Source organism: Athene noctua, chromosome 11, assembly GCF_965140245.1.
Source record: "Athene noctua chromosome 11, bAthNoc1.hap1.1, whole genome shotgun sequence".
NCBI lineage: Eukaryota > Metazoa > Chordata > Aves > Strigiformes > Strigidae > Athene > Athene noctua.
In genome coordinates, this window is record NC_134047.1 from 22,878,191 (window position 1) to 22,901,359 (window position 23,169).

Below are 23,169 nucleotides of genomic sequence, written 5' to 3' on the forward strand. Positions count from 1 at the left end.
CCGGCTCTCTCCTTCGCGAAAATAAGCCGTTTTTTTTTTTTTTTTTTTTTCAAAATCTTAATACTTGTAGTAACAGCTCATTGGTGATTCTGTTAATGTTGCACACCTCATTAAATAGCCCCAAACATAAGGAGGTTTAAATGACTTTATTGAATTAAAAATAGCATAGGAAATCACCTATGGTACTTTCATCAAATAATTAATGTAAACTATATACATACAGTGAGAGATTCCTTTTAACAAATCTATTCATAAAACGCGCGGGGGTTTACTTAATGGCTGAAATAACTTAGAGCAGCACAACTCGCTTGAAACATCGAGCCACACTCGTGCACTTCCTAATATGTTCCTGTATGTTTCCCTGAGTGTTTTTCTTCCTTATCTTTTTTTATATCTGAAGTTCTATTCCCCTCCTCTACTCCATGTATTTGATCATTTTTTCAAGTCCCTTGGCTGAACCAATCTCTTTTCATGCAGAGGATAAAAAGAGAAAAACTTCAAAGTAGGTTCAGGTAATTAACAGCTGAGGGGAATATAATCTAAACCATAGGCCCTGCTTTGCACCCAGGTCTGCTTTCAGAGCCAGCCGGCAAGGGAGTGCCTATTCCCTATAGCATCCAAATCTGCTTCCTCTGAACAGCTTTGCCAGGCCTCCAGTTATCACATCTGCATTTCAAACACCATGTCTCTGGCATTAATTATTAATTAGCCTACAGTCACCCCAGAGGATTTAAGTTCCAGCCTGCACATACTTATTCATTGACCTCTATCTTAGTTTTTGTTGGAAAAAACCCACTAGAATGCTTAATAATTTCCTTTCTCTCAGACCCTCTGTTCTAGTTTCATGGAGGGGAAACAGTATATTTTCAGAGATGGAAAATCACAGGGTTGTCTAGAAATTTGTTTAGAGCAAAACGCTATGTCAAGAGTTTGAACAAACCATTTCAAAAGGTTTAGCAGGAATTTTGCGTAAGTATTTTTTACCTTTGACAAATGAATTTATGGATTTCCCAGAACTGAGAGATGGTGGATACAAATACAATGCGGTTTGGTTCTGTGCGGAATATTGCTCGGTGTGCACTTTAAAAATACAAACCGGATTAATTACCGGGGAGCACATTTACATGATCAAACTAACGCAAACGTTTGTTTGAAAGCTCTGGGGTTACACTGTTATTGACACTAGTAAGAACCAAGAAAATGCAGTTGCAAGGCACATTAGTACTTGGGCATTAAATATGCACTCCGTCCTCAGGAACATGGAGTGTATTTTGTAACTGGTTTGCATCCTTCCCAAGGTAGTTTGGAAGATGCTCTTTAGTCATTAGAATAAGTACTACTGCTTTCTTGGCTGCTGTGTATCTCGATATTAAGGTTCCAGAGGTAAAAAAAATCGGTGTAATCAGGTAGGAACTAGGTTATATGATTCTCTTTTTCGCAATGCTACACGGAATTCAAAGTGATTGTTAGAGTCTGGATGGGTTGTATACTGGATACTGCCTTTTGTTAATGTATTTTAATACTACAATGTCCCAACCCCCTGAATGAGTCCTATTTTAATGCCTCATGCAATTATCCATAGATAAACTTCCTTAAGTATTGCCACGGTTTCTCATTTTTATATGTGGTGGTACTCTCTCAAATAATCATTGAAACATAAAATATTCCTCCACTTTGTTTCCTAAGGAAGTGTTTAGTCTGTAATCACGAGGTCAGACTGGTTAACTTCTATGCCAGCCTAGAATTGATTTTTGAAAGCATTTAATCTCCGCCTAAGACTCTTTTGAATTTCTATTTAGTGGAGAATATGGAAAAGAGGTCTGATGCACAAACATACGTAGTTAAACTGCTGGGCTATCTCAGTAAACAAAAATGCATTTTTCCAAAATTGCAGATAAAACAGCCCTTTCTGTAAAAATCACAAGCCTTGTGTGCCTGCGCTTCAGCAAATGATCACCTGAAAATAGATGTAGGGACTAATGCTGTTGGCTTCCATGAGGGATCTCCCTCCTTGACTTCCCTGGGAATTTTTAAGATTAGTCTTGTTCCTGCTCTTTTATTATCTTCACATTTTATGAGCAGATCTGTGAGGCGTTCAGCATTGAATAGTAAATATTTTTGCCCCTGCTTCAAATATTCAGAATAATTCTTACATACAATTTTAACATCACAAGTACCTCTGTTTCAGAAGGAAGAGAAGAATAGGCAATACTTCAAATTCCATTTCCAGAAAGATTATTCCTGTTTATAAAATAACAGAACGTACCTTGATGCTGAAGAGGGGAGTAGATATAGACTATTTTAATAAGATGTCCAGGACCTTTTAATCACTTCTACAGTGATACTAATACCAGTAATAACAGTGATAATGGAAAAAAAACCTAGTGTGAAACCAGGGCTGGAATCTATTCTTTCTAAATGTCAGAATGTTTCTGGAATTAAAATTTAGCTGCTAATGTAGCTCCTTACCTTATGAATATTAAAGAGGAGTAAGGACTAAATTTCTTCCACAGCAGAGTAGCGTGAGATGTTGTTTTAGAAAACAAATCACATGGCAGCTTGATTTGCAGTGATGTATCTGGTGTGTTTTTAAAGGATGGCTAAGACTAAGGGCTGCTGGGTTGGGATCTGGCTGGTTGGAGCCCTCGGGTGCTGTCTTCTCATTTTTCCTGTTGTTTTCATTTATTGACTGGGATTGCAGGTTTGACCAGGTTCTTGAGATAGAGGTTCTGTACCCCAAGACTGGAAAGCTTCTGTTATCAGTACCATTAAGTTACCTTTTTTTTTTTTTTTTTTTTTTTTTTCTTTTTTGTGGTTGTAGTGCCAGGAGGGAGAAAAGCATGAATGTACATATAGAGTGGGTTTGACATGTTATGAAATATTTGTACTGTTCTTGTTATAAGACTTGAATTTCCATAAGAAGCCTCTTTTATGGTTCATTATATATATATATATATTTGCATTTATAGTTTTCCGTTAAAGCTTAAATATTTTACTCTGTTGTTAGGCTAAGACCTAACCCTTGGCAAGTCTGGAAATGCTTTGACCCCTGTTCTTTTTATACCCTTCACTTTTTTCTTTTCAAATAACACAAGCAGTAGTTTTAGAGTAGTGACTGGCATCTACCAGGAACTGAGCTGAAACTGCATTTTGTGTTTTGAATGTTTCACGTGAACATGTTTTGAATTCAGATTTGTGGCTTGCAGACCACTTTTTATTTAGAGAAGCCACATGGGTAAGTCTGATTTTCAATTACTTGAAGAGTGATTATAGTAAGAGACTGTTGATCACTTGTGCATCAGAAGTCCAAGGACATCTCTTGATAAAGTCCTGGTTGTTGTGTTGAAGGAGTCGTGCCCACCTGTGTGCTTACTAGTAGGTGGAAAAAACCCTCTTATATAAAGAGTAGGTGAAGGTGGAGGTCACTGTAGATATTACTGTGTCAGCAGAAATGGGCTTTTATTAGATTTAGAAGAGACTGTGGGGCCAGACCTTCAGCTGACACAAATGGGCACAGCGGTGTTGACATTCGGTGAGCGAGGCTGAGTTACATGAGCTGGAGATTTCTGTAGTCTAACCAAAAGATTGTATGAGCGATATCAGAATTATTTTGCATAATGTCTGAAATAATCTGAGCCCATAGAAGATAGTTTGCCTTCTTCAGAGTGGAGTGCGGTAACGATGCAACCTGACCTCCGATGTGCAGGGGGTGTCGTGTACCTGATGTGATGGGGGCGCGGACAGAGATTATCAGTGAGGAGCTGACAGATGCCCGTGACAGAGGAGATGTCACAGATATTCAGACTGTGTGACGACAGCTATTGAACAGTGACTTTTGCACGGTGACCACTACCTGAGGTATTCCTGCAAGCGCTGTGGAAAGGCGTATGTGTACTGAGAGCGCCGAATTCCACCTTGAACTCTGTGAGACCGTATCATGACTTTACCCCTAAACTTTGCTTTTAGCCATCTCAGTCCTAAAAACCCCAAATGTAAGGTCCTTAGGCCCCTTGCTGACCCCAGCCCGGTGCTTCATGGCACAGCATAACAACCGGGGCGCTTTAATGATTTCTAAAGAAGCTCTCGGGCTCAGGCTGGCAGCGGTCCAGCCCGCAGCCCCCCTGCTCGCTACGAGAGCAACCTGCAGCCGGGTTTGTGTGACGGTTCCTGCCGGGCAGAGCCTCGGCCCAGACCTCCAGACCTGCCTCTTGACCCTCCGGCTTCACCCCGAAACACCCGGGCATCCCGCTGGGTGCGGAGGGCTGTCAGGGCAGTGTCGTGGCCACTCTCTGCAGCCTTCCCCTGCCTAGAGGCTCTTTTCTTGGCAGTGCCTGTATGTAAAGTTTTAAAAGACTTTATAGAGTTTCCCTTCCTCCACTATATGTTTTCCTTTTCTTCTTCTTTTAGTTTATTTCTCCCTCCCCTCCACACATAAATCACAGGGGCTCCATTTACTGCCTTTGCTGCGGGCTTGAGTTTGGTGTGGAATGAGTTAATGGGGCCAGGCTGACACTTAAGGTAAATTGTCACAGTTTGGGTGACTTTCTCTCATCTGGGAATCCAGCCCACTGGTTGCAAATAACATGCTTACTGCAATTAAACACTTGATTGCCAAAATGTGAACAGCATATTTAAAAATTGTTTGTATACATAAAACAGCGCATGCAACCCAAAGAATAAGAATGATCTTTAGGAATTTTTTGCCTGTTATTATTACTGTAAGTTTTTAATCATAAAACAGAGTGTATGTCTGTGCCATGTAGCTGGCTACCACCAAATCACATGTAACATTCAGTGGTAATTGTGTTCATAATTATGGAGTTAATTGAATTTCTGTAATAGTAAAAACTGGCATATAAAAAGTCTCTCAAGATTAAATGCTTCAGTTAGGGAAAAATACACTCACTTTATTAAAAGAATATTTAATAAAAAGAAAGTAATTCTCATATGCAGGTGAGTTTAAGACTAATAAAATAATCTCCCAACATGAATCTTCTCCATAAATGCTGTTCCAAACAAAATGTGATATCACATGAAAAATGTGAATCCTTGCAATGCTCCTGGTTTTGCCCTCTGAAGGAAAAGCAGCACGCACAGAGGTATTTGCAAACTGAAGAGGTCTGTTAAAGGAGCTTTCTGCTGCAGCTTCAGCATCTGCATCTGCCAAGCTTGTAAGGTATTAGAAGTGCACTGTGGCAAAATTAGCACTGCTATTAACAGTTTAATATCATAACAACACCATGTTAGAAAGACAGATTTTGCAATTTCGCTTATAGCTTTTAACATTAAAGGAGTGGGATTTTTTATTTTTTTTTTCCATTAGGTGTTTTAGTGCCACTTTAGGCTAACTTCAGGGCTGATTTATAACTCGCCGATTCCACAGGGGAGTCACAAGATGTAATACAATACAGAATGTGGACTTGCGTGTCTACTACCTTTGTCCTGTATATCATCAACTGATTTATCTTTGGAGAGAAAAGAATAAGGGTAAGAATTCCCAATTTGTAAGATATTAAACCTGTATATCTAACCATGAGCAGAGTCATCCTCCTGAAAATGAGAAAGGATCGATAAAAATGTATTGGTGTTCTCCCTCTTCTCCCCTCTTCTCCCCTCTTCTCCCCTCTTCTCCCCTCTTCTCCCCTCTTCTCCCCTCTTCTCCCCTCTTCTCCCCTCTTCTCCCCTCTTCTCCCCTCTTCTCCCCTCTTCTCCCCTCTTCTCCCCTCTTCTCCCCTCTTCTCCCCTCTTCTCCCCTCTTCTCCCCTCTTCTCCCCTCTTCTCCCCTCTTCTCCCCTCTTCTCCCCTCTTCTCCCCTCTTCTCCCCTCTTCTCCCCTCTTGCTATACTGTGGACAAAGGAAAAACGAAAGGGGAAAACATTGCTTGAACTGTTACAGCTCTAAATTAATCTCTGATTTAGCATCATGAAGAAAAATAATTACTTCTTTTTTTCTAGTCAGGAAAGTATTTTTTCCAGTATACTTGTGGCAAGAACAGTGGCAGCTGAACATTTTTAACAGTGAAATAATATGGATTTTGAAAAAAGAGCCTCAAATGTCAGCTAACGTAGTAATGACCTGGCCCTGTAGGAAATTCAGCTTTAATACCCCTTTTCCAAAAGATCATGTATTGAGTTTCATTATTTTCTACTAAGATTCACGGGAGACTGTTTCTTTTAATATCCTGTTTTTACCTACTGACAAGATAGGTTTGAGCATATAAAATATAAAACATTGATAATTAGACCTCAGGTCCCTCATCTTTGGTAATATAGTTTCCATTCACTGTTTCTTTTTTTTTTTTAAAAAAAGTTGCCTGTTTGTATTCAGTTACTAGGCTATATTTTAAATTTTATTGATGTGAGTTGACGTAATAAAAAAACCCAAAGTAAAGTGTGTGTCCCCCCCCAACTAACTCAAAGTGTAGGGGCTTTATTTTTGTTATTTCTCCCTTCCAAGAGTCACTCCCCTCCCCCAGCAGCCGCACTACAAAGCTTGTTGTACAGGGACTCCATTAATCCTACATTTCCTAGATGGTATCTGAGGCACAGTGGGTTTCCACAGAAATTAATTTGTCCTGACAACAGGCCTAAAGATTGGAGTCCAGGGATCACTTGGCAAATTCCCTTTAAACTGAGCACAATAATAAACAGAAAGCTGATAACGACAGTTCTGAAAGACCACACAGAGGAAGGACCCCGAGTCGAGTCGCTCGGTGCGGATCTGCAAATACCTCCGATAACCGGCAGCCAGGAGCTTTGTGCTTGATAGGAAAATGAGCATGCTGATTTATGCACGTTTTAATATCGCAGCACCGGGCAGAACTAACTTCGTCTAGTAACGTACATTTTTAACTCTTTGCTGGAATAATAATAAAAGTTCAAGTCTGATCTGTTTTAGACCATTCTGATTTAATATTTGTATTAGTAGCTCTGTGGCCATTTTTCATGTCTTTCGTATTTTAATGTAGCTTTAATTTTCTCAGTACGTCTTCCACGTGTTAACATTAACAAAAGTTGAACAGGGGATAATGTAATAATCCAAGGGATGAATCCAGAAAGTTTGCCATCTATACCAAATATATGTTATTTGAGATTGTGTCAGTTTTTGGGTTCAGTCGTCTTCTGCGTAGTAATTCCTTATTAAGAATAGTAAAAAGCATTTTAGACAGCATTATTGCCTGATTGCTTGTTTTGATTTATCTTTGCCTTTGCTGCATATTTGAATGCTGTTGTTTACCCAAAGTTAAGGTACAGCAAATGGCCATGTTGGAAATACATACTAATATAGAAGCGAATAAACAAACATTCATTGGATATTTTAGGGCTTGTCAAGATAAGAGCGTTTCCACCTCTGATTTTTGTCAATAGAGAATTTAGAGTTCTAATGATAATTAGGATTTGTGGTGTGTTAGTAAACCTCTGCCAGTTATATTTCTGAAAAAAAACATCATAATATTGAGTTAGGACTGATAGAGTGATGTTAAGTAAGATATATACTGGATAACTTTTCACTGCTTAAGTATAGGGTATGTAACGATTTAAGCAACAAATTAAAAAAGGAAGACAGTATAAAAAGACTTACGGAAAATGGATTTTGGTTATTGAAAGATACCTTGGAAGTAAAGTCTAATTTTGTTCTCACTGTCCAAAATGCATTATGAAATATGCATTCTCTTCTTGATACAGAGAGGACCGCGTAACTATGTTAAAAGAAGGCAACTAGTGTGCTTGACAGGTATGGTTGTAGACCTAAACAGCGTGAGTCACGTTTGATCACTTTTAATAGCTCAGATGTGTCTCTGAAGATGCCAAGTTGGCAGCGGAGCTCTCCATGATCCATCCAAACTCCACAACAATCCTTAAAGGCGGTGCCTCCTCTGCAAACTTCCGCGTACAGAAACATGCAGAGGCTGGGGATGAGCAGCGATGCCGAAGCTGCAGACGGGCTGTGCCCGGGGAAGACGGGAGCAGTGGGTGACCCAGCTCCCGTCCCCTCCATCTCCGCTCTGTGGTGGGGTGGCAGGATGCCAGCGGCTGGGTAGTTACGGGCTTGGAATGCCGCTGCCCTCGGCGTTTGTCATACAGAGAGTTTATGTAAAAAAAAAAAAAAAGTTCTGTCTTACATGCTTTTCCGGCCCAGCTAATGACAAAACTGCCATTGACTTTGGTAAGGGCAGCATCAGACTTGCTGTTTAAAAGCTTAACGAGCTGAGAGGTGGGGCTCTATTATAGCGCTGGAGTGGGGTGCATGTACCACACCTCCTTGCTGAAAAATAAAATCTTCTCCTCTCATTATTGGCTTGAAATTAGTTTGTACACTACGAATTTATCAATTACAGCCGACGTACTTTGGAGATGAAATTCAGGATGAGTAGTGCAATTTGTATTTGTCACACTTAAAGAACTCCATTGTACTGAAACGCAGAGGATTTGAAAACAACTAGTTTTAATGCTCTCTAGCTCCTCTTTCTAGAGTCTGATGCAAGAGCAAATTGACTTGCTGTGCCTTTTAGTTCTGTAAAGGAACAAACTGAAATACTTCCCTCCACTTTTTATATCAAAATCACTCTATGCATTTCAGTGTACATGCTATTAGTTTTCTTTTGAATTTGGATCAAATCAGGCATTTTTCTCCCAGCAAATAGTTCTCTAGCGTGCTTTATACGTTTGATTCGAAGGGCTGTGTATTATTTGATGTTCTTAGGAGATAAACAATAAACTTTTGAATATGTTTTTTCCATTTGAATACAAGCCTAGGGATGCTTCACCCTGCATCCTAAAGCCTGATTTCCCCTGGGACTCATTATCATGCAGCTCACATGTTCAGTCACCTACACTGTTGAACTTACTATCAAATAACCTTCGAAACGTTACTAGTTATTACGTGTCAGAGGGCAGATTTATGATAAACTAACTTTGAAACAAATAATGAATTCTCAGCATTCTCTTTCCAGCAGCATTTCTGGTAATTCTGTTGGATTCAAATTTTTAAACAGTAAGTTGCCTTTTTTCTCTTATTCTATCCTATAAAACAGCTCCCTCCCCTCATGAAATTTCTCCCTCCTTAAATGTGGTTTATGATGATTTGAGCACTGCCTATAAAGAATAAAAATGAGAGCATTTGTCTGCGAGCTACCAAACTGCCCACTGGAGTTCATTTGTGATTAAACTTTCATGGCTTTCTAACTTGGTGAAAGTTAAATTAACTTAACCCTTAGCACAGTCCACCGGTGTCCAAAATACAGCTGTGCAATAGGTGTTTGCAAACAGAAATCTCTTCTCCTTGCACTTTTTGCTGCCAGTATTTTGAGGTTTCAAGTGAGGCTCTTGCACTAGAGTGACAAAAATCAATAGTGTCGTCTTCTCAGAAACAAGAAACGCGGCTTAAGGCAGACTAGAAAGGCTGCCCAAAAAGGTTTTGCAAAAGGGTATCCTGAATTTCAGCCCCCAAAGTCCACATTTAGGGATCTGAATAATTGGCGGGTTTTCAAGAAGGCTGAGCATGACTTCAGGGGATCTGTAGGCACTTGGCCTCTTTCAAACTGTAGCCAGAGCGATCGTGACTTTTAATGAGATTGTATCAGAGGGGTGAAACTCAGGTAGATAAATGCTATATAATCATTTTGAAGGTGATTAGAGTAGCAAACATCCGCAGATGAAGTTTAAAAGCAGGCTATGTCAAAAATTAAGTCTGGTTAATTTGGGGAAAAAAAAAATCAGTGTAGCTCTTCTTGGTACCAATGGAAATGTTTTTGTTGTATTTCAGATGAGTATCAGGCAGATTAATGTCTGCAGGATTTTCATCTCCTACTAGGCAAAGTCTAGGCTTTGAGATATTGCTCATCTGTGATAGTGCATGGAAAGTGCCTGTCCTAGGGTAGCTCTGTGAAGCTGGGGGATAGAGCCACCATCTTCAGTGCACTCTCTCATCTCTTTTGCTCCACTCGCCGTGATTATGGTTTTCCAAGGGCATTACGGGCGAAAGTTCCATATCAGGCTGTCTATTAATATTTATGCAGCAATTCAGGAGGTAATGCATTGTTAAAATACAAGTTGGAAATGCACCAAATTTAATCACTTTTAGTACTAGAAATTATCTATTTCTACATCAGATAGAAGGGGAGGGGGGAGCTATCATTACAACATTTTTTTTTTTTTTAACCTAGTTATTTGCCAGTTCTAACATGACTTGAATTAAAAGGGCAAGAGATGCTATTGTGGAGGTAAGGTTTTTAAAAGGAATGCAAGCTAATATGTGAAATTTAATGCAAAGCGTTAAAAAAATATTTAAAGTCATTACATACTATGTCAGGATGTCCACTGAGCGGTAGTGCCACGTCAGTCAGTCCCAGTCTTCATGTGTAAGGGCTGCTTGCTCACATGGAGACCAGTGGGATTTGCCCTTTGCTGCTATGCAATTCCTCCTGCCTAAACGTAGAAAGAATATTTTTATCACTGATATCACTTCATTTTTGCAGCTGTCTGCTCGCATCAGGTTAGTAATATAAACTCTGCCAAAGACCAATCTCTCCCTTCCACAGGCTACAAAATCCACAATTATTATTTAGAGTTAACCTCCTAAGAAAGTGTTAGTTATTTAAACTGTTCAACCCGAAAAAGAATTGTTAGCTATTGTTATCTGAGGACCTCCTACAGTCTTCCCTTGGTCAAATGAGGCTCCTTTTGTTTTCAATGGGAGTTTTTTCTAAGAACAAGCTCTAAGCTTTCATGCAAGCAAAATAAATCCAGTGAAAGTAAAACATTAATTAAAATGTATAAAAAAAAAAATGAAAAGGAAAATGTTCAAGAAGAGCGTGGCACTCAAATAGAGCACTTTTTTTTTTTTTTTTTTTTTTCCAGGTCACTTGGCTTTCTGATGTAATTTCTGGCAGATTCGTTAGCCTGGCTCCATCATGTTCTGTTCTGAACCATAGCGTGATGGGAGATGATCAAAGTGAGAATGCTAAAGGCTCGGGACATTTTAAAATGTTCTATTCTGGAAATTGTTCTAAAACTATAAACAGATTACATTAAAAATCTGTGTTACTGAACATGGTTGCTCATCATCCTTTTTTAGAAGGAGCTATTGAGAAGTTTGGGTAAACAGCCTTGAAGTCTTTATGATGGCAAGCTGGAAATTTCTCCGGAATTTTAGGCAACCCAAGCCTCTCTGAAATGTAATATAACCCATTTCTGCTGTTAGGCGTGTTGTTTTAATCTTTATACTTGAAAGTGGTAAGCATATGGGTCAGATCACCCACTCCTGCTAATGGACACAATTCCGGGGACTTCGGTGTCCAATTATGCCAGCTAAAGATCTGACTGTTGCTGGGTTTTATTTCCTTATTTTTTTTGTCTTCCTGATCTTTGACCCTTTATCAAAGGAATGCCGCCTATAATATGATAATAATATGAAATTCTGAGCTCACTTTCTAACAATATATATCCTGAAGAATTGTAAAGATGCTTGCCTTTCTATGAAAAGCAGGTGATGAGCGGTTTCAGCCTTGTGATTGTCTTTGCTTGGCACAGGGGTGAGCCTCAGGTACCTCTGCCTGGCGCCGCAGTGGAATATTAAACATTTTTACATTTCCATGAAACAGTTGCTCTGCGGGATGAGTGAGTAAATAAACTCATTGCCAAGTCAACACAATGACAGGAGGCCATTTTTCCTAATTTTAAATGCATTTTAGTGCTCAGGAAAGTGAGAAATCTTTGAGTTTTTAAAGGCTAGGCACTCTGGTGCTCTCAATCAGTGCTAGGATGTGGCTGAAGCTGGAGGCAGAAATATATTGGCAGTGTGACACCTTAGGTACATAATGGAGCTACGCAAGAGTATAAGAAGGATTTAGATCTATAAGCAGGATTTGACTATCTATTTTGATTTATGGGCTGAATATAAGTGTGTATTTTAAGGAGCCATTAGAGTTTGTGATCTGAAATATGCAGAGAGCAGGCTTCCCCTCAGCCTTGTGTAGGAAAGGGCGATGCAGGCTCCTCACACAGGCACACATACTTCTTGATAGTGGAGAAAATGGCAGAATATAGTCTGTAGCAAGAAAACCCTCCGCTTCAGACTCTCTGCACCAAATACATGATGGAGTGGTCAGGAATGGCATGATCCATCCCTCATCACGGTACTGGCTGAGGAAGTAGGAAAGGAAAAAGAGATAGGGAATACCTATGTGGCGCTTCACTGTAAAGCATGTACTCCAGGTGCATGTAAATGAGTAAATTGGTGTTGTTTCTGTGGACAGGGCCACACAAATGATTGAGAAGGGCTGGGATTTGTAGGTGCAAGTAAAGAAAGGCATAGCAAGAATGAGTAGCTGCTGGGGCACTCGGCCAGAGCGTGGCTAGAAACTTGGATGGACTAAATGTTGTGAGAGGCATACTGGGGCAATCACTTGAAAATTGTAGTGAGAGATTTTGGCACCTCCCAACCTGCTGCAGCAATGTAGCTCCTCTTCTCGGGTGGCAACAGCAGCTGCAGCTGGTGACCCTCATTCGGTGCCCTCTGGCTCTGCCTTTGCTACAGCTCTTATCATTTGGACAAATGCTGCTCTTGTTTACAATAATGTAAATTTGGAACAACCCCTCTGCCGTTTTTTCCAGCGCAAATATTGCACTCTGTGTAATTCCCATCTCCTCCTTCACACAGATGGAGCCTGGGAGGTGAGGGAGGAAGGATGCTCTTCCCAATATCCCTGCATCCATCTTTTTGGCTGCAAGCCCCAGGTGACTGTGCTGACCATAGATATGGGAGCTGCTGTCGGCCTTTTTTTTCCCTCTCATCTAACAGCGCTTCCCTTCCCAGCTCTAAACCCAGCTGTAAAGCAGGAACCATGGATGCAGCCCACCGTTTCTTTACTACACCTCATTACTGCGGCTCCAGCCCTGAGAAAAGGCTGCGTGGCCATGACAAACTGTGCGCTGGCTCTGTGATTTGTGTAAGCTCAAATTTTCCACTAATTCACTTATATATACTAGATGGAAAACACAGCCTCAGGGCTGCTATAAACCATGCTGCTGGAGCCACAAAGGGCCGTCCTGCCAGCTGGGGAATCGCTGGAGCATGCCGAGTGCCGGGGCTGGAGGAAGGAGTGAAATCGAGTTTCTGCACTTGTCAGAGGAGGTGCAGCGCGGGAGCGGGTCCGTCCCCTCCGTGCAGTGGTTACGGCACAGCCCTGCCAGCTCGGGTCCTTGTGCCTGAGCTGCTGTGGGGACATGCTGGTTGGATCATGGGCAGGAGTGAACGTCCCGTCCTGGCCACCACGCCGGCTCTGGATGACCGTTGACTGCCTAAAACCAGCCACTGTTGTGGGCTGTTGATTGGGAAGCACCGTGGCTTGCCCTCCTCTGCTCTCCTGCAGCCTCAATCCACCCTGGTGCTCTGTTTTGTGCCACGGTGCAATTCTGCAGCTTTAAGTTTCTGTATAACCCACTGGTAGATAATTTAAGAGCATTTTCTTTTAAGAACAGCAAGAGTGCCACATGGCTGACTCCCCAAACGATTGCTTGTCTTGTTACAGACAGCTGTTGACCTGTTCCTTTAATGTTACAAGTCTGCATCTAACCGCTCTCTTAAGCCAACCTACTTCCTTCTTTTTAATGAAATTGTCCCTTTAGCCTTTCCTGGGCTGGCTTTTCAACAAGAACATTAGAAACAGTCTGCTCAGTTCTTTCCTCTGCTAACATCTTGCCCAGAGCTAACTTGAAGCTTCACTCTGTCAGCTGTAAGATATAGATATACTGTTGTCTTAATTACTCATATTTCTCCTGCTGCTCATAATTCTGCTTGTTCCACCAAAGAGCTCTTCAGAGAGCTTTACTGCTTCCCTTTCCCTTTCTTTGGGGGTTTAAAGGTTGTCAGATATATAAACGATCCTTGTTGCAGAGCTTTGGTAGTGACAGTGTCCTTTGTGGAGAAGATTTAGGGGGATGGGAGAACTAAATACGAATGCTTTTAGACTACATCTCTGTGGAAGGAGAGAATACACGTAGTGCTACCTTGTGTAACAGCATCAGGGAATGTGTTTGGCAAATCCCTTCTCTAACAAATAGCTAAGCAGCTGTTTCTTCTGCAGCTTAGAGTGTAGATGCTGGTTGTCAGGAGTAGGGTTCTTTACTCTCTCTCTCTCCACCACTGACTATCCGTGGCTGTATCTGATTGTTTGTTATTCCTCTAAAAATACTGTTGAAAAGGCACTGGACACTTGAAAAAAAACCCAACCCGCTGTGCCATAGGGAAATTGTAGTCCTTTGTGGTTTCACCTCTCTCTTTTATAATTATATGCCACTGTTTCTGTTATCTATATTAATTAATCTGTCTGCTACTGCTAGTATTTCATGTTGAGCAAACTAGAGCAGACCAACAACATGACGTCCATTTTTTCTGGACAAAGATTTGAACAAGTTTTATCATGGAAGTGAGCTCTCTGGTGAGTTACACCTTTGGCCAAAGCCCTTCCCTCCTGGCTATTTGAAGCCCACTCTCAATTTTAACAGACCTCAGCTTTATATAGTAAGATAGTTCAGCAGCCGAATATATCTTAGTATTCAGCTGGTTGTCTCCGTTCAGCTGGCTGGCAGGTTCAGGAAGTAGTACTGTAAGTTTATGTTAATTGCATAAATTACAAGCCTGTCAAACTGCTGTGGTTGAGCCTGTTTCCATCATCAAGCCTGTTGAGCTGGTGGTGTGGTTGGAGGTGGGACTGGGCAGGGTGCATTTTCTGCAAGGGGGGCTTAAGCCCTCCACTCCAAGTTTTGTTGCTACTTTAAATATCTGGTGAAAATGCTGTGCAAGTACATAGCAAGAAATGTTTTAGCGTGAGAGCAGTGAGAGATGTCAAGAGCAAAGATAACACACAGTTCTCCACAGTTAAAACTGACCTAATACTAGTAATAGGCAAATAAACAAGAGGATGCAGTAAGTCATGACCAAACTCTTTCAGTAACACAGATGAGACTAAAGAGTCTGTTAGGGGAAGCAAATGGAAATAGATGAGAGAACTCGGTGAGAGGAACTAGAAATAAAGAGTAATTCTGTTCTGTGTGGAGGAATAGCACAGAGAAAATAGCTCTTCACGCTCCTGAAGGGCTGAAAGGGATCAGAGGAGCTGCCTTGGAGAAGTCAAGTTTCAAGCAAGGTTACATGAGTTAGCTCACACGGGAAATCCGTGCAAGTGATAGCTCATTTCAGACCACTGTCTATAGGAAGCTCATAGTCAGGGAATACCGCCTGAATAATGTGCCGTGCAGCTCCAGCCCCAAGACTGGGCAGGACGACAGGTGAAGCTGGTCCTGTTAAAAACTCAGTTCAGAGGTGTTTGCCATGGAAATTTGTTTGCTGCAGAGCATACCAACACAGTGTGTGACTGGGCATGGGCATCTGCACCTCTCCCATCTGCAGGGTGAGCTCTGCCTGGGTGCAGGCTGCCCAAATATCTCATTTGCCTTTGCAGAAGAAGGCACCAGGACGCCACAGGGAAGGACTCTGGGAAGCTGGCAAGGCCCTGGGGGCATCCGTTCAGCCTGATGCTATTGTGAGGGCTGCTGGCATAGCTGGAGGCTGCAGAGTGCAGGGGGCAAGCAGGTATTTCCCTCTATTTGCTCAAGGTTTTCTCTTGGAGTCTCAGCACTGTCTCCGGAGAGCAGCTCTGAGGGCATGGTGGTTGGTTAAGTAGGTGGTCATGCAGCTGCTCTGGCACCTAGTCCATCCTGGCAGCTACTCCGCACCGAGCAATTTCCTGCCCAGTGCATCTTCTGCAGTAATGTTGGACAAACAACTTGACCTTGTGCCTCAGCTCTCCAAACCTAAGGATGTTTCCCTATTAACTCCTCTCCACAAACCCAAGGGGTGTTAAAAGAAGTAGGTCTCATGACTGTGTGGTACTTGGATGCCATGGTAATGTAATTAGCTGCACAGCAATCTTACTAAAAATGTCCTTGGTGGAGGAGAGGATGGGGTGGGGGACTCGTTTAGAGGATGGATGTTAAAGGGGAGGAAGTTTCCAGACCTGTGTCTTCACCACAACTTGACTGCACAACACAAGTCCTTCAGTGCAGATGCGAACCCAGAGCTTCAGAGTGTGATATTTACTACACGTGTCCGTACAAAATATAATGCAGCACAAACTATTTGAAGTGTTAATAGATTATGTAACAGCTTTCCACCCCCAGCAAGTCTTTTGAAATTTTTATATGGTATCTTGGGCTAAAAATCTTTTTCAGCTGATGTAAAACTTGCAGTAAACTTCAGGAAAGTATTCCTGTTACGGTTGCTTCCCCGTTTTCTCCCTCTTTCTCTTCAACGTTATATATGGATCCAGGAACTTCGGGGCTGCTTAATGCAAAGGAGAGAGGCACAGGGTTCTGCGTGGAAATCTGAAAGCCTCGGTGCAGAAAAGCTGTGCTGCTGATTAGTTTATCTCTGTTACTCTGCCAAACCCCCAGACTTTGGCAGCCTGGGTCTTCTTTTGCCTTTTTATATCCGTTAGGTCCTTTTCCTCCCTACCCTCAGAATGACCTCCGTAGCGATGGCTGCCAAATGTTACCGATATTAAATATGAGGATGTGTATCAGCATCCACAAGGCACACGCTCCCGAGCTGTTAAAGCCCTTCAGCTGGAGCAGCAGCCTGTGAATTGTCTGAAGCTTTTGGAGTTAACGCTTTAGCTCTGGTTAGTTGGGAGTTACAGTAGCATCGTGTCACCAGATTCTTTTCTCAGCTGTTTCCTCGCTACTCCAGCAAGGAAGACATTTGTTTCTGTTGTTTATGGTTAACCCTACCGTATATTTATAAAAGACATGATAGGCTATGTTTGTGGGTTAAATGAAGACTAATGGTAGTAATAAAAAGTAAGATTTCATAACAATATTCAGAAAATTTTTCAAAAATTAGGTGAGATAATTACGTGATGTAATGAAGGGCAAGCTTGCATTGGGTGGGATTTTGGTGATTTCTTTATTCAGATGTTGTTCTCCTTTATTCAGATTTTCTTGCATGCTAGGACAAGGCACAGCCAGCCATGTTTTCCATCCTGATGAATGAAACCGAGCTCAAGGAGTTTAGCTGCGATTGGCTTCCCCTGCAAGAAAGATTGCTCTTTGTTGCCTGAATCATAATTTTAAGGCATGAAAACTATTCATCAGGAAAGCAGCATTTTAACTCCTTACATCTTGCAGCCTGATCTTTGCAGAGTAAAAAAAAAAAAAAAAAATTCCTCATCCACTGAAGTTGATCAGAGTTTGCTCTGGGTTGTAATAAGTCGATAAGGTCACCTTGATTACTGTACATCAGTGTGGCCCCGATGGTATGTTCTTGATAAGACAGCCCATTGCTGTGATTTAATCCAAATCTGTTTAATCATATATAATCCACATCATTCAAATATACTCACCAAGGATCCAGTTTTATAGCTGTACTGAGGGGAGGGAAATCTTGTGTTGTCACAAGTCATGCTGACATCAGTGGGGTTTCTTATTGATGTAGGACTTAGTGCTGGCACATGCAATTACAGCAAAATTTGGGGTTTAGCATATTTGCAATTTGATGTATTTTTAGGAGGCAGTTGCTTTGAGGTAAATGAGTAAATGAACTCTGGGCCACGTCCAACAAAATCTTTGACTGAGAGTTGTGCCCAGTGGTCATTCCAAGGAAAATATATATAATAATCTGAAATTATTTGTTGTGCCATTAACAAATCATAAATGTTTTGTTTATATTTTGGGCAGAAATTTCACTTTACAGAAACTATAAAAAGAACCTATGCTCCTCCCAAGGCGTTCTGTATCATTTCAGAAATGTTTCAAGAAAAACAAAAGATATTTGTCAGCATAAGTAATCCACAGACATTATTGCAGTGTTACTGGTTTTCACATTCACGATACCAGTATCAGATCACACCCCATTTGCGTCGCCGTTTGTTAATGTGATACACATGTAGCTCTGCAGCCTAATGCCTTATAGCCCTGAATCTAAAAAACCTGCTCAAACCCATGGGTAACTGTAAACATCTGAGTAATCCTGTTGGAAGTCAGTCCATGCATCCGTTAACTGTGCAAACTAATCCTGAAAAAAAATTATGAAAAGGGCAAAAAGAAAACACCACGCTTTCCAAGCCGATGAAACTCCATGCATGCTTAAAGTTAAATACAGGAATAAATACATAGTGCATAATCTGAATGAATCCATACCTGTAACCATGGTTTATTGGTTATCCGCGAAATCATAATACAAGGTGAACTTTTTTCAGTTTGCACACTGTATCACTTCCGATGCATTTCTGACTTGACTTCTTTTTTTTTTTTTTTTTTTTTTTCTTTGTGGCCATTTTGCAATTTTCTATGGATTTGTTTAGATTGTAAATAGGCATACACACTAGCCGAAGCCAGATAATTTCTTCTGGCCAGCTTTGCCAGTAAATCACTGAGGTATGTAATTGGGTTTCTATAAAATCATGCATTGTGAACTTGGGAATAAGTAAAACAGAAACAAAAAGTTGATTTTTGTAAATAGTACCATTCTTGTGCAAAACTCCTGCTTTGACCCCGTTCTTCTACTCCTTAATCTGATCATTTCGATTGTTCTTTCAAAGTTGAATGAAAAGCAAACTATGGAATAAATCCAAGCAAAACTGGTAATAATATCTGGTTTGGCTTGTAGGTGGAGTTGAATACAATGCCTGCATTTGCGGTTAACTACAAGCAATATGTTATGAAGACGATGGGATTCAGACACATACCCAAACAATTTGCTTCAGATAAAGCGAATACAAGACTTTGACCAGCAGGAGAAGAACAGGTGAGAACCCTTGAGAGTGGAACTGAAATAATAAGTATTTTGATGGTCAGGAAAAATATTTGTCCAGTAACACAATAGATCTTCTATCAGAAACTCAAAATACTAATTACAATCTGCCTAAAGACTTATTATAAGTGAAGTGGAGATAGAAACATGTTTATATTATGGGGAAGCTTATTTGCAGATAAGCAGGAAACCAGTCACACATCTTCACAAACATAATTTTAGCTGTTTTAATTAGCAGGTTTGCTTTGATTTAATTTAATTCAGTGATTCCTTCTATCTTTACTGACACATGTGCAAATAAAATGTGCTGACCTGACTTCTGACATCCAGTTTCCTTTTTCATTTCTGTTTTTGTTGTTGTTGTTTTCGGCAGTGTTTACGGTGAAATGATGGGGTCAACACTTCCTAACAGCATGGCCAACAGATGTAGCGTGGGGATGACAACTGTACATTGGAGTGGTCTTTTGTTACCCCAGCACTGACTGATTGCTGAGGTGCTGGAAGCCAGGGTGTCAAAGGCCATCAGAAGTCCTAATAGCCTCTAGATCCCAATTCTATTAAGGGTTGGAATGACCAAAAACATCCCTTTTTGTGTAGTTGCGCTAAAAGTGCGGTGAGCTTTTTTGCTAAAGAATGAGACCCTAGAAATAAGCCCCGTGTGTGCCTTTAGCAACTTATTGTAGCGTGTTCATCAACTTTGGGTTGAAAAGCAAGGTTTTAAAGCTGTCAGAATTCCTATATTTAATGTTTGGAGATTTGGTGGTTTTATTTAACAGTGAAAGTAGTTATTGACGGAATAAAAACTTGTAGTTCAGAGTAAAAATACCACATTAACATACCGACAAAAAAAATCTGTGTTGACTTCGCTGAGTTTTTTGTTGGTCTGAGTGCTTGGAAACTTTTTTTTTTTTTTTCTTGTTTATGTCAGAAAAACAACTGCTAATACACCAGGTGTTGTTTTCCCTTCTCTCTCCAACCATCCCTTTTTCAGTGTCTCACAGCTGTATGATAGGTAATTAAAACAATCACCGAAATGTTTTAAAGCTGTTGTAGCCTTTAGTTGACTTTTAAAATTCATATTTGAAGAAGAATGGTAAAATTAATTTGTATCTGGCTCAGAAAAGTGCTCTTTACTTGAGCAATGGACTTTACAACATTGCCAACAAAAAGAATGAAATTAATATTATACTTACCTTTATCTAGGGTTATTCTGTTAACTGTTTTATACTGGAAATTAATTTCAATATCATACAGATGTCTACAAGTCATGAATGCAGCAGTCCTAGCATGCAGTCAGATAGCTCTCCTACTTCATAATCATGGTAAAAATAATAATTCAAAAGGAGTAAACTTGCCAGGACAATTAAATGATTCTGCCCTGAGATAATGGAAAGATGAAGTTTATATTCTTGTACTGTAAAATATGTAAGGCTGAAAAGTGTTATTAAAGGAGTATTATGTGGTTCTTTTGAAAAGAATGGTAATTTTACAGGTTCATCCTTCTACTGTGAAAAGATACTTTAGAGACTGTGAGAAATGGAGACTTCTGGATAGGCAATTTTTGATGTTGAGACACTCTTCTGTTTTCCTTCCTTGTCTCTATTTTTTTGTGTTTCAGTTCCCTGCTTCAGTAGTGGGCTTTAGGAAACTTGTAATTCATTCATTATGGAACGCTTAGTCTATGGGACAGGATTTTATTCTTAAAATAAACTTCCATGCAATATATTCTTTTTGATCCTTTAAACCAACCCTTAATCTTTACGAATAGATGTGTTACGTCAGCGTAAAGCGGATCCTTTTCTCCCTTTTTGCCCTCTTTTTCTGGTTTGTCCCTCTTTGGAGGTTTGTACTCTCTGGCATGGGCAGGAGCGGTGGCAACTGCTGCATACAGAAGAGGCAAGGTCAGGAATTTTCAGTATGAATGGAATTGGTTCAGGCTTCAAAATTATTAATTAAAAAAAAGCCATGTAGGATGGAAGTTTTTGCATATCCCTCATCGGTTTGTGGGGAATCCCTGCCTGGTATGTATGCCAATATGCATACAGAGCAAGTGTTTTAACACGTGTACTTTTGAAAATCTGACAGATACCAGGGAGCAGAGCACAAACTGAAAATATCAGTACTGACAAATTGAAATAATGACTCTTCCCCATTGATTTAAAATAAATAGTTATTGCTTTTTGTGCAAATATTTCCTGTTGATTAAAGACAGCATAATCTCTTCCTCTTTATTCGCTGCTTCGTGAATGTTTCTAACAATACACAGGTATTGCAAAAAAAAAAAAAAAAAAAAAAATTACAAATGTGGATAAGACCTAAATACTCATCTGCATCTTTGCGTCAGCACAACTCAATTTGACAGTATATTTTTGCCAGGTGGAATAAAGAGCAATAAATTAGTTTCGAACATTTATGATCTTGCATTATAAAGACTGCAACAGACTGTGTTCAAAATCAATTGTCAGAGTGATGGGGGATTAATAACTCTGGTACTGTAACCTTTTATGTATTTGCAGACCGGGTAAGGGCACATTTCAAGATCTGCTGCCATATTTCATTATTGCAACTTATATTTGAAAGACCTTTTTGATGCCTAAAAAAAGAAACAGATTAGTTTTTAGTAGAGCTGGATGAATAACTCATAATTAATAATTCATTCAGTGAATTTTGCCTTTTATTCTGTGGGAAGAATAAAAAAAAAATAGTTGTCAAAATTTCTCATGAGTTCTATTGACTAGTTGTTTTTTTTTTTAATAAAAACTAGAAATCAGAATTCAGGGTGGGTTACTTATTTGTGATTGCTAAGTCATATGGCATTGTTTTAATTCCCCAATTAATTGACAAATACTAGAATAAATTTCATGAATAAATGTTTGATGAGAGTGTATTTAAAAATCCCTTTCTACAGACATGCAAAGTCTGTTTTTTGCAAGCACTACTGAAAGTAAAAATCCAAGTGCATGAAAATTGTTGGAAAGTAAATGCAAATGAGGCAGGAATATGGCCAAACCAAGTTCATTACAAGACACAAATGAGTTTCTGTGGGCTTCCAGAGTATTTTCCAGCTGTAGTTAGCTCCAGCACCCGTTTCGGCAGAAGCCTACTAAATATTTGGGATAAATATGGGAGCAAGGTAAATGAGAGCTGTACTGAATTTCCCTAGCTCCCCAGCTACTGTGTTGTGTTTTATGATAGTGAAACGTTTTGTAATAGTGAAACCACACGAGGAGTTGTCATCATTTGGCTTTCTTTGCCTCTCAGCTGGCAAGTTCACCAATGCGAGCTCTACTGGGCTCAGAGGCATCTATGGATTCTTCAGTGTTTTTTTTTCATATATGCACTATATTTTGGTTTCTTCCTAAATAGAGGTAAAACAGTTAAATATTTCCCAACAAAATACACATATGTAATCTCAAGGGCCGTGCATACCATCGAACTGTCATTTCCTTTGATTAACCTTCACCTGACCTCTCTCCCTAAGGCAGTTTCAGATCCTTTTGTTCCTCCGTTTAAGTATTGCACTCTATCAGGTGAGTACATCTGTCATTCAGGAGCTGGCCATTTTACTAGAGAACTCGGTGGAGATGTTGTAATGGAAAACTGTGCAGGGTCTGTCACAGACTAGACAGCCCAGTCTCATACGCAGAGCCGGTGTCACTTACTGGGTGTATCTAGGAGTGTAAAGGAAGCAGAGCTTGCACAAATGCAGTTGAAGATAGTGGAATTTTAAGAGTGTCTATTAATTGTTTTATGAATATCATTAAATATTTAAGATCAGAAAAGGATCATGGCTGAGACCAACGGAACTTTTCTGCTCTGCAACTCCCTCATGTTGTCAGGAAGTGCCAGTTTGTGGAGAATAAAATTACTAACAGGAGAGGATCAGAGTTAATGAATCACCACCTTTACAACAGTAGAGTTTGAAAATTGCCACGGTGGTCGATTTTAGCATTTTGAAACCCAACAGGTTTGTGTTTCATGTCATTATTTTTTTTTTTTTTTATCTACAGATAGCAAGAAAATGAAAATTAAAAAGGCCAGGAGCAATAAAACATTTTAAAATGATTCACGCCTATAAATTTCGCTTGATCTAAACTGAACTTTTCTGGATGACAAGAAATGTTACTGCTTTGTGTCACAGCTTGGGACAATTTTATTTTTTTTTTAAACTTGAAAATTCATCTAGGGGAATAATATGGAACTGAGATACAACGAATCCAGTTAGATCACACATTTGGCTGACAGCAATGAAGAGCAAAGCCTGCATTGAATCCAGAGCTTCTGCTTATGTAATAGAATATTTTTTTTGAATGATAATAAAGGTCATGTGTGATGAAGTATCTCTTCATCCCAAAGTAA

General features: G+C 40.1%; 1 long non-coding RNA gene across 3 annotated transcripts in view; it reads left to right on the forward strand.

Moving 5' to 3' along the window:
* The window catches only part of LOC141964673 (uncharacterized), an 84,852-nt gene that overhangs the window by 7,823 nt on the left and 53,860 nt on the right, over positions 1-23,169 (forward strand). For all 3 annotated transcript variants that reach the window (XR_012634365.1, XR_012634367.1, XR_012634366.1), the window contains exon 2: positions 18,667-18,804. This is a non-coding gene — a long non-coding RNA (uncharacterized LOC141964673). The remainder of the gene's footprint in view (positions 1-18,666; positions 18,805-23,169) is intronic.